The sequence below is a fragment of the Pagrus major genome, chromosome 4 (genome assembly GCF_040436345.1).
Source record: "Pagrus major chromosome 4, Pma_NU_1.0".
Lineage (NCBI taxonomy): Eukaryota > Metazoa > Chordata > Actinopteri > Spariformes > Sparidae > Pagrus > Pagrus major.
In genome coordinates, this window is record NC_133218.1 from 7,121,201 (window position 1) to 7,137,589 (window position 16,389).

Sequence of the window (16,389 nt, forward strand, 5' to 3'; positions counted from 1 at the left end):
ATTGACAACAACACAGAAAAAGACCATCAACACAAGATATGAAACAATGTTCTCTCATTTTGGGATTAAAAAGTGCACCAGTTGACTGAGCCAAATGAAAGGCAGAATTCTTACCTCATAAACACAAGTAATGCATAATTTATTGTTTAAAACACTGTTGGTAAATAGGTTCTGCTTTTGTTTACAGCCCCAGTCACACACGCAACCAATCGTGTGCATGCACACCCACAAACACACCGTCCACATAATGAAAGATTGCTGCTGTGCACACCCCGAGCTCAAACCTCCACCCCACTGACCCTCAATATTTCCTCCTCAGGCATCAACAAGGGAGGAGCTCCATCACTCTCACGGCTTGAAGAAAAAGTATCAGGACAGAGACAGGGGTCTATTTTTGCTCCTCTGACGCGCTGCCAGACAGTATTTCATATAGCCACACACAGTAGAGCTGGAGGTATGGTCCATGAAAAATGTATGTGGCTGTTACTCTACGGGCTGACACAGCTACAGCTGCTGCTGCTGCTGCTGCTGGTCGGGGGGAAGGAGACGAGGGCTGAGAAGAATTAAGCCTTTAATGAGGCAAATAATCTGATCTAGTCCAATCACATCTCATTTGTATGTCTGATGCGTTTTTGTTTCTACTGCACAAATCATATTGAAGGATTTTTGTTCTAATGTGGCTCGTCGCTGATATAAATGTAACTACCCGGCAGCTTTCAGCTCGGGGATCATTAAAGCTTTATGTAATGTAATCTACTGCAATGTACAGTGCTGCGATGGGACCGAGGGGCTGCTGTGTTTTGGACTGATTCAGGCACTGTGGTTGGAGGAGACTGTTTTATTAATCTGTCACAAAAAAAAATAATAATAATAATCTCCTAATGGATCAAAGTGGAGCATTCTTGTGTTACAAAAGCAGAGTTATTATTGGCTTACTTTGCTGTGGTATATTTTGAGTTACACAAGTGTTAAAGTCTGGGTTAAATTAGTGCTCTCTGGTAAAATATCAAAAACAGCTGGGGAATTTTATTGATGTACCACATTTTGGGACCTAAAAAGTTAGTTTTCAGCTTGAGGCTGAAAGGGGCACCCATCAATCAGTCCCTGTCAGTATGTCTCTAAGGTAAACAGACACAAGGTCAGTTAAAGTCACAGCTGGATGTTTGATAAAGTATCTCCTCGTTCTACCCCGCCTTCTGTCTGTATGTCTGTCTCTGCCTCCATCCCGGCGGAGTCGTCAGGCCGGTTAATAATTGAACATGTGCCGGGAAGAGAGATGGAGGGGAAAAAAACAGCCTTTTCAAAGTGCTTCTCTCCTTCTTTCATGCCCTCTCTCTCTCTCTGTTTTTGTCTGCTATGCCTGGTACACAGTTGCACTTTAAAATATTTATGTTGACATTTAACATTTTAGCCATTCAGCTGACACTGCAATCCAGAGCTCCTTACAATGAGTGCAACAGCAGCGTGAGCTTTAGTTAATATATCAGCTGCCATACAGGTGAGCCATTCAGAGGAGGTGAGGCTTTAGAAAAATGCAGATGAACCGAACAGAAATCCACCATGTTTTAGGATGGACAAGAAATGGTCCCTCTTATGATTTCACCAGCCAAATATGACTTTTGATAAGAACTGCCAAGATACAAGAAAACTTCAGTCATGTTCATTTTGGACACTGTCTGAAAAGAGTCAAGTTATTAATGAATCTCTCTGCTCCACCATAGAAAATGGATATAAAGTTCAAAATGGCAGCAGACCAACACTGATCATCACTTCATGTCCGCTTGTTAACAGCGTTGGCGTGGTTGTAATGTCAGTGGCAACAGCACTGATGGCAGGGAAGCATGTTCCATAATGATATATAAAAAAAGACTGTGCTCTTCACATACTGTAATGAAACGTGTCACTGTGCATTTACAAGAGCAACAATAACTGCACTGCATACTGTGACATCTCACTCAGTCAATAACATTCAGTCCTGTTCTCACATGCTCTGTCTTCTGTTCCTGATGCTCCTCACTACATTCATCTTCCCACTGTAATGTTCTGTTGTGGTATTGATCTGCCAGTGATTGCTTATCTCCTTGCAGTGGAGCTGCTTCCTGTTAACACACACACAGCACAGCTGCGTCTTCTCATTTCTCATTTCCTTTTATATTGACAGCGACCACTCCATCTTCGTTGTCTCTGTCACTCATTCTCAATCTATCACAATTATCATCAAATTCTCTCAATGACTCATCTTTTAACCAATTTGTGCTCATTTTGCTTTGACAATTAAATGTTTTGAACACTGTACTTTAAATAAATCATTCACCTTACACAACATCTATTTTGGGTGTCGTTTGTGACGCTGTGAAGTCTTCATGATGCAACACTCCCTCCATCTCTGTCACTACCTCCTCTAACACTCTCACTTTGAGTTACGCTTTGTCTAAAAGAACATAGATTCACCCCACTGGACACCAATTTAATGCTAGTTTAGTTGCAGTTTAGCAGATATACTATGCTTATTGGACTGACAAACATCTGATATGTATTACTACTAACAAATCAGATTAAATTCCTGAAGCAAGACATGAGCTTGGTCCCAAGTCCTTACTATATACTAAATCTGAGCAGGGTCTGGGTACGTAATGTGTTCACAATGGAAAAGTGACGGTAAGTAAATTAAAAACAGTCGGTTGTTTTCAGTTCATAGACACTATTCTCCCACAATGCAATGCACAAAGGAAATGGAGGAGCTGCTCATAGCAGGAAGACATGTAAACACATTTTGAGGTTGGTGAAACAGCTCCATGAAACATTTTGATGTCCATATGTGAAGTTTGGTCAGCAGTGACACTCCAGAGTCACCTGTTAGTATAACATGGTTAAGTATGTTGATCTTTTTGGACTGCCAAAGAGCATACTAAGACAATGAGTATCTAGTACATACTGTATAGAATCAGTATGTACTATGGATTTGGGTCATGCCAAACCATGCATCTACAACCATGCTAGCAGCTCTGTGAGGTGATATTTAGGCACAGAAGTACTAGCTAAATGCTTATTGTCTGCATCCAAACATGCTCAAAATGACAATGCTAACACACTGATGCTATAATTTTTACCATGCTCACTATCTTAGTTATGTATGCTAGCCTTTGCTAATTAGCACTAAACATGGAGTACAGATGAGGTTGACTGTACTAAGTTTGCCAGGTATTTGGTCACAAATAAAGCAGTATTGGATAAGTTAAAACAGTGACACTAGTTAAAAAGTTTAGGACCTCTTAGTAGTTACAGGGGAACGTGTCAAATGTTTAGGCAATCCATCCAGTTTTTCAAGACATCTCAGCCTGGCCCAAAGTGGTGGACAGACTGACCAACAATGGGATCCATACAATGGCTGAAGACTAACTGAAACTACTCGCTGAAAAGTCAAAGGATCATCAAAGTTATTATGATTAATTCTCTGGAGACCAGCTGTATTTAATTTTCATGGCAATCCATCCAATACAGGAAGATTAGCACACAAAGTCAGAAGTCAAATTCTGTTGCCTCACTTAAAGAGTTACTGTAATAAAAACAAATGATGTGCTCATGTTAGCTCAGCTAGCTCCTCTCAGCTACAACTGGGCTTTGGAGTAAAGATCATTATCACCTCTTTTGCTGGTGACAAATAAAAAAGAAAAAAATATTGTTTTTTCTCTTTCTAATCAGTCTAATGAAAGTTTCACATAACACTTTAATCCAAGCAATTCATCTCTTCCCTCCGGCAGTCTTTATATCTCTCCTCCTCCTCTGTCCATCCACCTCACTCTGACATTCACTTCCTCTTTAACATGCTTAACATGTTTCATAGACAGACAGAAACACACACACGTTACAGTCGAGCTGACATGACACAAGGTCCTGCCGTCCCCATCCCCCACCTGCGGCCCTACTGGCTGTCACTCGTCTCGACTGACGGCTGCTGTAAGGCCTGAACTGCCAGGCTCAGGCTGTGGAGAGATTAAAGTCAGCAGGGAAAGAGGATTTACTCTCCACTGTTTTCTCTCTCACACACTCTCTCCTCTAACTCTATCTCCTCTCACTTGCTTTCTTTGTTTCACTTCATCTCCTTTCCAAGCCCAGGTAATAATCTATCCCATATACCTCGAAATTTACCTCAATGCCTCATCTGTAGTTGGCTGTTACAACAAAGCAACACTTCAGTTTCCAGCTGAACACTTTCCAGCTGGTGAAATCATCTGGCTCACAGGAGGTGATACTTTTCTGCACCGGTATTACACCTGGATAATCAGAGTGAGAAGCCATTACGGTTGAAATTTTGCCACCCACAGAAAACAGAAAAAAGATCATTACATCAACAAAATGAGGACAAAGGACATAAATATCATGATAACAGTCACAAGTGATGTCTATAAGTACAGAGCAAAAATACCACAGCAATGAGTGCTTCTCATCAAAGACTAAATTAGCAACAAATTCAAGCGTGATGGGAGAACATTGATATAAATGGAGACATTAAAAGGGCACCAATGAATTATTGATCAGAATATTAATGGCATTAATCCGAAAAGTTAAAGGGAGATGTGTAAACAGGATGAGAGGAGGTTTGGAAAGAGCAAGGACATGCCAAACCAGTAGGAACCTGAACACAGCAGCATATTCACCATTTAAAAGTCCAGCTGCTCATATGTGGAGTCCAACATCTGTTTTTCCTTTTTTATTTCTTTCGTCCTGGATTTGTTTCAATGGACATTCTTGTCTGTCTCTGTTTGCCTACATCATCGGCCACATCCATCAACACATCTTCTCCTTCCTACAAAGCCATCTAGTGCCAGCACACCACACAGGCTACCACCTCATGTCATGTTAATGTGATTTGAACTAGGTGTGTTTGCTTCATAGCTTGTGTATGAATACATCGCAGCATAACAGAGCTGCGTACAGTTATGGCTCAGAGCTCCAGAAGAGGGACTGGATTAGCACTGTCATAGGCTGACATGATTAACACAAAGCTACACAGCCCCAATTGTGGAGGAATCCAACAAAAAGCTATTTCAGGCAACAAAGAAAAAATCCTGTCGAAGCATACAAATGGAAAATTCCACTCTGAGAACACAAAAAACAGTTGAAAATACAGCATGCCTTTGTGTGAACAAGAGACTGTGAGAGCTGTCAGTGATTGTTGGGAAGTCACTGTTTTCACCAGCAGGTTTAAAGTGAAAACAGTGAAAAAACTCAAAATAACGTTTGCAATGTATACATTCTAATGAAAAACTATGTATTACAAACTGATAAGACTGATAGATGGACACAAAACTGCAGTTTTCAGTCTCATTCATATACAGTACAGTATGTGTTTTCAGTGTATCAGTGCATCAGTATAATGCACTTGACATGCAGTGACTGTGTTGCACCTACTCATAATACGGAATAGTTACCCAGGGACCTTTAAAATGTGATTTATTTCCTGTTTAAACAGGATGTGTTGGACATAACACCAACATAAGATTAGGAGAAAAGAGGCACCTTGATTTGAAAGGAAGGGCAGATTCCGGGACTATAAGTTTCTATAAATTAGAAGCTAAATATAAGCATAATGATAGCTGTGGACATTGATCACACGGCTCAACTTCTGCCCAAAGTCTGTGAGCAGATTGAAGGGTATAAGAAATACTTTAGGTTTTTAAAAAAGCAAAAAATACGAGACAGATATGGAGCACAGATTATTAAACAGTAGTCTCCCTTCATCACAACTCATGCAGCCAAACATAGTTCACACACACTTCAGTACACACTTCTGTGCAAATAAAATGTCACATTTAAAGCTTTTCTGTCTCATCATGCACCTTTGTGTTATGAACCAAGTCCAAAATACAGCAGACTTTAATCAGGTTACAGCATTTTGAAGTGAAATCAGCACTTCAGCCACAGTCTCACCCACAACACCAGAAAAGGTAATGGAATTGAAACCAGGAAGATGACTGCAAGGGACACTAACAGTCCTAAACAGACAGACAACACAAATGTTCAATTTACATAGATGTTTGAGTTCTCTTAACATCAACCTAAAGAGAGTCATAGGAAAATAAGTCATGATACATTTGAGAGATGTTATTAAAAATGCTGTTTTATATTTAATCTCATTTGTATGAATTAATTAAAAAACTCAGGTAGATTAATGCAGCCTATTTTGTATGAAGGATACATGCCTAGAAGGGGAAATCAACAATGCCTTCCACTGCATGCAGGACTCATTCAGGAGAGATGCAGGATAAAAAAGATGAAGTCACGCTTGTTTACCATCCCTCACTGTAGCAGATTGTCAGGCTGCCGTGATAAACTGCCTCGACTCTGAACCGAGTAGACTGCTATCAATCAAGTGCTGTGTTCAGTTGAGATAAACAATGTTGGTGAAGGAAATAGGACATTAGGACACTCTGGCTGCACTGAAATTCAGAGTCGGGGAAACCAGGTCAGCTTGTCAGTTTTAAAGTTGTATGTTTCTCACGGGTTTATAGAAGCACTAACCTAAATCTGAGGGATTTTTAGAATAGCTGCTGCACTTTTCTCTCTCGTTCATGCATTGTTTTTGTGGATTAGTGAGAGAGGTGGTGGGAATGAGACGGTGGGCACAGTGAGACTGAAAATTAGCATTGCTATTTCTGTAACACTCCTTTTCTTTGTATAATTGTGAGCAAAGGCGCTCATGTAGAATTGAACAGTACAAAAGTGAACCCTGGGCAGCCGGTGGGTTTCTGGCAGGGGAACCCTACAGGAAGAACATGCGTGAAGGAGCAGTAATGGAAAGATTTCGACACAGTGAGATTTCTTTTTTAATTCTTATTCATGCACACCTCTTTGCTCAGCAGTACTGCACAGCAGACACTGAAGGTAATAGAGGTGACCAAACCTACTGATTCTGAACGACAGGGCAGAAATCACTTCTTCTCTTATTCCCTTTCTCCCTCCTCTATTTGCAAAAGGCTTGACCTCCTGTCTTCCATCCATCCTTATCTCTCCTCTTGAAAATTAGAACAGTACATAAACTAGACGGCAGCTTAAAACTTTAGAACAATCTCTGTAATTATAACGCAGACATGCTACCAATGAGTTCTCTCTTATGTACGTTTAAACTGAAAGTGAAGGAGACTGCGGTCACACATTATTTCACATTATAAATAACGTGTGTGTGTGTGTGTGTCTGTGTTCTTTGAAGGTTAACATCTCTCTACCCTCAAAAACTGACAACATCACACAGGGAGAACTTGTTCAAGGACAAGGAGGAGAGGAGCAGAGGGTGGACAAGGTTGTGTGTTTGTGCGTAGGTGTGTGGGAGGGTCCAACATCTTAGCACATCAAAGCAGAACCATGTTTCATTATTCACAGGATAAAACCAGGTCAACGTTATTAATGCAACAGCTGTGTGTGTGTGTGTGTGTGTGTGTGTGTGTGTGTGTGTGTGTGTGTGTGCGTGTGTGTGTGTGTGTGTGTGTGTGTGTGTGCGAGGGAGTTACAGCCTGGGTACATACAGTACATACAGTGCAGTGTGTTTACATGTTTGTGTCTGTGCAGAAATGTCTGTATATATCTCCATCATTATTGCAGCAGTTGGTCTATGTGTGTGCCAGATTACATTATTCATTTTCATAGATTTTTTTCATTCTATCTAATCAATGTATCTAATAGTGTAACTGTGACTGTCTGGGTTCCTAACCTGGTTTAACAAAGGAAGTTTACCTTAAAACTCCCACAGACATTAAGCCTAAAGGTTCAAAAGATGCTACTTACATTATAAAACATCAGATTGTACTGTAGGTACAAACAGTTTGCCTTCGTTCATCATCTTTCTGTGATTTAAATAACTGTGCTCATGTGGATATGAGGCACAATAACCAATCACATTGATGGAACACATTTGGATTTATAGGTGCTTAACCTAATGTTCTTTGGCGTCTAATATTTTAGCACTACATTTGCCTGCCGTAGAGGTTATAGCATATATTTAAACACTATGAAATGAGTGAAGAGCAGCACCGCACTTTAGTGGTGTACACTAAATGCGTTTACATGCACCCTAATATTCCACTAAAAATCAGAATAACAATCGCAATAAAAATGCCTCATGTAACCACCTCAATCAAATAAGGTTGATCCGATCCGGCCCGATCTGAATGAATTTATAATCAGATCGAGAGGGGCGGTGTAAACCTTTGATAATCTGTTGAATAGACCAAGTTAACACTTAATTTGATCGTTTCTCTCTGGTTGAAATAAATATATTCTTTCTGCACATGTTCACCTCTCGTGGAAGTAATATTAGGTGACATTTCCACGAGGGACAGAAACGTGGAGGTAGAAAAACAGAACTGGTCTGTGGCCGATAAAACTATTTTCTTTTTCTGGGATCTGAAAGTGATTTAAGGCTTGAACGCCTCAATGGCTGAAATCCTCGAAACAGCGAGTTCAAGTGCTTGAAAAGATGAACAAAGAAGAAATGCACCAATCTAGAAAGGCAAACATTGCTCCCAGGATATAGTGTGGGTCCAATCTTAAAAAAAAAAAAATATTAACAGGCTGAGCAAATGAATGATTGGATGAATTGAACTTTCAAAATAAAGTTAGGAAAAAAAAAAATTTCTTCTTCTATCATATTTGCGACAGATTAGATGCTTCACAGCAGGTGGAACCACTCTGCACATTTAAAAAAAGTTATGTTCTGATAAAATGCTTTGGTGCATGTAAACGCTAGATAAAAATAAATATTGTCTATGTAACCACAACTAATATTGCCTCATAGCAATGGCCTGGGCCTTTTCTGAGTGGAGTTTGCATGTGCTCTATTTGTCCGTTGCCTGAGTGCTTCAGCTTCCTCCCAAAGTCCAAAGAAATGCAGGTAAGGTTAATTGCTGGCTCTTAATTGCCTCTAGATGTGAATGTGAGCATGAATGGTTGTTTGTGTCTATGTGTCAGTCCTGTGATGAACTGGCAACCTGTGCTGCCGGATGTACCCTGCTACTCGCCCAGTGCTACAGCCTCCCAGAAAACACTTATCCTGGCGTCAGAAAGACTCTTGTTAAGATGGAGAGGCTGATACCCTTCAATTACACACACACACACACACACACACGTAAACACAAAACACACTACATACGCCGCTATATTCACTGATGCCTTGTCAGTTGATTTGAAGCTGCCTGCTCGGGACCAAAACAGAGCAATACATTTAATCAAACCTGTCAGGACTCAAGAGGATGAAGCACCTGCTGACACTCTATATACTGTATAACACCATCCATTCTCTATTCTCAGACAACCTTCAGATTATATTAGGTACATCCACACAACATGGAGGTTTTTCTGCAGTCTATCACTTCCTGTAGCTCACGTTTCAATGTTCGTCTTGATGTTGGGCTGCGTCTCTGGCAGAATTAGTTCCATCTAATCACTTTATTCACATTGTGACAACATTTGAGTTGTATCCCATCTTCTAGAAGATATGTTTATATTGTTCTAAATTGTTTTCCCAAATATGTTATGGTGACAAACATGGACTTGGTCAGAGGCAAGTTCTCTTAAATGAATGAAGTGCTTCGTTTAAGGACCACATGTAATTGCAGGGAGGTAGTTAGGGTATATGGTGGGCATACAAAGTGCAGCACCAAAGGTTAGAAAAGGATTGTTAAAACTCACGATACAAAAGAATACTTTTAGTCCATACTTTGTTTGGTCACTGTTTCAATCAATCTTCTAGCTAGCAAGCAAAACTTAATTCATACAGCACATTTGACTCCAAGGCAAATGAAAGTGTGTTTTTACACTATGGGTATAACATGCAGCAAATGAGGCTGGAGCACTGTGGCTCTGACCTTTATACTGCTGCTGCTGCTTGTTGTTTGTTGAGGACCTGATTGTCGATTAATTCATCTACTATTAAAATAGAATATTTATCGTTAGACTACAGAAAATAAAATGTATTAGTCATATATTTTACTTCCATTACACATAGACCAATATTGTTAGTTTAGTGAAGTTTTTCACAGGCATATACACAGACCAAGCATACATACTGTACCTCCCTGCTGACCTATGAGTAGTAAACAGATGCCAAGATGTGACCGGGCCACGGAGCATGATGGGAGCCTAAGGGCTAAACTATTCAGACAGTACACCCACCGCTTCATGCCTGACTGCTCATATACCATACATGTACCAACACACACACAAATGCATGGACGTAACAGGATTTACAAGTCTAACACAGACACACACAAAAGTGGCTTGGTGTCCTAGCTAGTGTTATTAATGCAAGTAAATATAATTTTAGGATGCATTTAAACAAAAAAAATCTCCCTGAATAAACTGAAACCAAAACTATTTGAGAGGAAGATGTGTCTGTTTTATCTTCACTGACAAAAAATAGGGCCTGCAGTCATTTCAGTGTGACTGTTCCTGTTGCTTTATCACTTTTTTATCCCATTTGACTTCAAAAGCACACAGTGAAATGATAAGGACAGTGTTAAGATCTAAATTATTTTTAATCTAGATGCAATCAGTCACAATTTGCACACAAGAAGACCAGATTTATAAATAACTTCAAACATGTTTGTCTAAAGACAACTGGATAGAAAGATTCACCTTTACTAGTTACAAGAGCAGCATTCTGTGTAAGTATAAGTGTAAGATGGATTTAACTGTATAACACTGCCCTCAAAATGTTACATGTTCTAGATCTTTTCTGAAACTTTCATGTGAATAAAATGTATTCGAGCCAGAGATACCACTTCCTCATTATTTCACTTTCAATTCCTATTCAGTAACACATCAAAAAGTTAAAACTAGGTTTCCACCCACACTGAAGATAAAAATACTTTTAGATTCAAAGTACTCAAAACTGCAGGATGGATGTCAGATGTTCAGAGAACAGCTTCATAATCAAGCCTTCTGATTCTATCCACGTTGACCACAGTGGTTGAATGTGAACAGTGCAAGCTAGAAAAGCTCATACCATGCTGGTTTTCTGCCCACAGCATCGCCCGCCGTGACAATATGGCCTCAACGAATTAAAACATTCCCTATGGAGAGACAGGAAGGACACACAGAGAGAAATCTGCTGCGGAAAATCACTGAGGAAATCAGAAGGGTAAATGCCTGAGTGTGTAATTTATGAGCAATTTTCCAGTGAAATGTCACCAAAATGGACACCTTAGACATTATTATCCTCAAAGCAATTGTCTATAATATGCCACGACTTTGCATTTCCTTTAGTTTTCTATAATGACAGGCCCAAGGGGCTAATTTTCCCACTAAACTTTCCCATAACACACAGTAACTGCACACAGCTGCCACTCAGTGACTGCGCAAAGAGGTACAAGGTCACAATCTGACCACCTGGCAGCTGGTGTAAAAATGCACCATTTAAAATGCCCGGCTCCAGTTTTAACACCTCTGCTGTGACGGAGGATTACGAGACCCAAATGACAAATGGTTCCCAGCATTCAGGCATTTTTGTTATAGCTGAGCAGGGATGATGGAGCAGATTGCATTTCTGACATTTCCTCGTTACGTAATCTAAAGGAGGACGCATGGACAGAGAGCTTCGGCAGGCGGACTAGGATTGAGACAGGCAGATTAAGCAGAGACATGGACGGACGGGAAAACAGACATGTGCAGAGGTGGAGTGGTGAGTCAGACAAGAAGGAAAATAAACATTAACCTACACATTTAAACTGTTTAGATACATATTTGAACTCTATCAGAGGGTAAATCCTTTATAAGATGATGCTTCAAGCGTCTGCAGCCACCTACAGGCATCTTCTCAAATTCTATCATCTGTCAACTCTTACTGAAAGTCAACACCTTCTCAATAAATTAGGCAGACAGAATGATGTGCAGGCACCCAGATATGCGGGCAGGGAAACATGGTGGTGTGGGACGTACAGGAGATTCAAAGCAATCATCTGTGGCCTGCAGGGATAATCACTGCAAAGCCCCACTGTCCCATTCACTGAGGATAAAACCCACTGGATTAATCTGTAGGCCTACAGAATACACACACACACACATAGAGATGCTTCACAACACTTACATAACACATGGACCACTCTCCCTCTCTTTTACTTTGCCTCCCTTGTACATGTTTTCCCTTTTCTTTCACTTTGGCATTCACAGTCTCTCTCTCGCTTCTGCTCGCGCTAACACACACAAAACCTAGAATGCACACAAACACACACACACTCCACCACCCCCTCCTTTCCACCATTTCTTCTCCTCTATCCTCCCGCTTGCACACATTCAAAGGACACCTGTCAACATGCTGCGCTGTACATGTTGTTCATTTATACACTCACACATACACAGTGATGACAGGCGCATATAGTACAGTACATATTCAAATAAATATAGGTACCTATACGCACACAATACGCTATACATTCATAAGACATACAGGATGAAAAGAGACATGTAAACAATGACTGCTTATTGCGCATATGCACAAATACAGACAATATAATTACAGTATACATCACACACACGTGTTGTACACAGATCCTTTCTATCAGACAAACTGTTTATTCCATTGAAATTTTGACTGATTTTAATGTTGCAAAGATAAAAATCATGACCTTATCACCTCCTTAAAGTCTTACTCAGACTGAATGAACAACAAAAACTCAACATTAACCTCTCCTGAAAGGTGAGAGAGGAGGTTGACAAGCATCCTACAGAGTGTAGCCGCTGTACCAGCAGAGTCGGGTTACTACAGATCCGCTATGTCATCCTGATCAATAAGAGGAGGACATATCACAATTTCAAACATCTAAAATGATCCATTTTTTTGATGGAGTATCAGGATCAGAATACAGAGGTGTGTGTGTGTGTGTGTGTGTGTGTGTGTGTGTGTGTGTGTGTGTGAGTCTGTCTCTGTTCCTATGAAGGGAACTACGGGTTTGTTGGGGCAAGAAACTATGTTCACATCCCTCTAAATGATGCTTTCATAACTACACGTGTAGGTGGAATTTCCTAGTAAACAAAGAAACATTGAAATGTATTGTGTGATTCCTTGATGTCTAACAAGCGGGTTGAAAGCATTTCCTTCTTTATAATACATTTGTAAAGGCATTTTATTTTATATTTTAAACTGTGCATTGTTTACATCTACAGCTGCACAATTAATAGAAACATTATCCAAATCTCATTATAGCTAACTGCAATATCTAAATCGCTGGAGCTACAATTATTTGATAAAAATAAAATGTGTCAAATACATACCATTATAAATGACACATTTTGGTGTTATAGAGATGTGCTGGCATACAAATCATGTTCACGCAGGGGGCAGGCTTGTTAAGTATGGACCCCAGCAAAAATCATACCATCATTTTATTAATTTTTTCTGTGAAAATGAAATATTATCATTCCTGATTGCGATATCTGTCCAAAAAAATCGCAATATGATTTTGTGCATAATGTTCAGCCCTATTTACATTCATGTTTTACTTGCTAACAGTCGTCTTCAACGCTGCCTTTGCTGGTGCAATTTGTGGTATGTTACCAATCGTTGTACATCAGCAGAATACAATGAAACCAGTGGCAAGAATGTGTTTTGCTGGATGTGCATGTGCATCCTCATGAATGTGCAAGATAAAAACAATATAAACCAACTTGTAAAAGCATTGCACCGTAACACAACTAGTAATCAAAAGCTCCACTGAACACCGTAGCGCTGCGTTACATTTCCAGAGATGAGACAAAGTCATTGTTTTGCAAACTTTCAAAGGAAAAAAGGACTGAAGAGGACTGAACAGCCTTTAATTGTGCAAACAGTCTCTTTTTTCCTTTGAAGGTTTGCTGTCCTCGAGCTGAGAAGCATCTGTTTCAGCTGCATCTTGCTGGAAGATGCATGGAGAACCCTGTTTCTCATTGTTTTTCAAGTCAAAGGAAAGTCTCAAAGCCAATTCTGTGTTTCAATTAAGTATTTGTCTTCTAGTCCATCCTGCAAAAGTGACTCAATGCATGCTTTTTTTCTAACATAAGTTCTAATCGTCATGCCTGGGGAGGATATAAAGTCTTTCCAAGTCAAAAGGCTAAAGTCTTAATTCACAAGTCATTGGTATTAACGTCAAGTAAGTCTCTTTTGGTTTTGTTGAGTCTAAAATCATGTGACTCAAGTCAACACCTCTGTAAGCACAAAAGATTTAAGTCTAAATACACACTGTGTGGGTGAGCCCAAAACATCCTGCAGGGTTTCTAAAAACATCTGCTCCTTCCAGACAAGATGGAATGGTAAATGGTCTTGCATTTCTATAGTGCTTTACCAGTCTGCCCCTACTGACTGCTCAAAGCGCTTTACACAACACTTATCACATTCACCCGTTCACACACCGATGGCAGAGGCTGCCATGCACGGTGCATGCATCCAACTGCTCATCAGGAGCAATTTGGGGTTCAGTATCTTGCTCAAGGACACTTCGACATGCAGCTGGGGGATGATGTGCCAACATCAACAGGTTTTAAGAGTTCATGTCCAAAACCAATCTGTATATAAAAATCCCACAGGGTAAAAAAGGCAGCAGTTGCCAAGACTGGACTGTGAATCAATCTCCCTGCTCATTTTAGTGCTGAAAACTAATAAGTGAGCAACATGCAATGAAAGAGAAGATTGTGATCACAGTGCATTCTTGGATGTCACTGTTTTTCTACCATCTGGCATTTTTTTATAGCAGATTACATTGAAATTCAACAAGGAGAGAACAAGATGAATAAATTAAACTGTGTGACTGTTTGAAAGGGATCATAGGAAATGTCTGTTTTCAACAGATGTAGCAGGACCGGGCGGGAGGCTGGTGGTGATTTCTCACCTTTCTGGGTGTCAGTCGAGACAGGAATTATTTTCTCACCGGGAAAGTGATTATTTGCGCACCCTGGGTTCATGTTCACCGTAACATTTCATCTGCTTCACTACTATTCAGAGTCTCTTCAAAACACCTGTTTCACCCATAGCATGAACAAAGTAAAAGCAGCATTTCACAGACAAGCTGAGGTTTAACAGTTAGCTAGACATTTAAACTACCAGGTAGAGTAGAATAGAAAGGTAGCAGCTGCTTCATTGTACAACTGAATTTTGCAAGCAGTAATATGTTGATTTAACTGATATTTGTGGTCAGACATATAAACAAAAACCTCTCCAGAAACTCCAAACATTCATTGTTAAGTTAAGTTCTGCTATATTAAAAACATGATATATATTAGCATAGAAATAAAATGCAAAATCAAACCAGGTTGGATGTGTTTTAGTTGGCGAAGTGTATGTTGAGTGCTTCAAGGTCATATCCTGCCCTAATTGAAATATCTGTTTACTGGTTACAGGTAACACAAGGCTGCCAAACAAAAGCGACACACACGTGTTGACCTGCATAGGAGTCGGTGTGATTTCTTTCTCTTCATTGATATCAACACAGTTACAGGTCTAAAACAAAGTCCTGCCTTGAATAATAAACAACAGGCCATCGTTTATTATCCACCATTTCTTATTCTTACAAATCATTTCACAACTTCAAAACATCATTAGTTCACAAAGACACAAGAAAGGCTTTATTTCCTGGTCCTGGTCAGTCTATGAATATTTTTTGGAAATTAGCCTTTACCAATCTTTTTAAGGAGAAAGACTGAGTCTGAGCTGTAACTCGTTGTTCCTGTGTCCTCACATGGAGACTCAGGAGACAAACTGCTGACAAACTTTTATTGTGCCACATAACAACAGCACTTTGGCTTTTCTACTGAGTGCACAAAATACACAACTCTCTCCACAACACAGGATGGAAATTACATGTAACCATTAATGCCACCCTATTTCAGCTCTGGTTATGTTCAAAACATTAAGGGAGAAGGTCGGAACTGTGGAAATCACTACATATCAGTCCAAAATAGCCAGAATCAACACCACTGTGATCATGACTACTTCTTTGGGCAAAACTAAGAGACCATGCAGAACAATGCCCATCTCAATTTCTATCCATAAGTAGCCTGCAAAAATCTGCAACACAGAAGAACATGTTTTCCAATGCAGACACTATACATGAACTTCTGCACAGCACTTTTTCACCCACTTGCTTTAGGAAAACGAAGACTTGGAGGTATATTTGAATATTACAGCTCTGATTTGAACTGCTCCTGTGTTTGTGTCACACAGTGCTCCGGAGCTGTCCGCGGTGCTGAACATCACTCCTCCTGCAAAAGGCTGTGAACCCTCAGCCTCACTACAAGCCTTCAGAAACACGAGAAACATCTTCACCGTGGGTGGTTTATCCCTTAATTTAATCCTTACAACAAACAACTACTTTAATCTTGTCAGGTATTTAAGACGAAGCTCCCGCACAAACACCGGTTTGATACAGA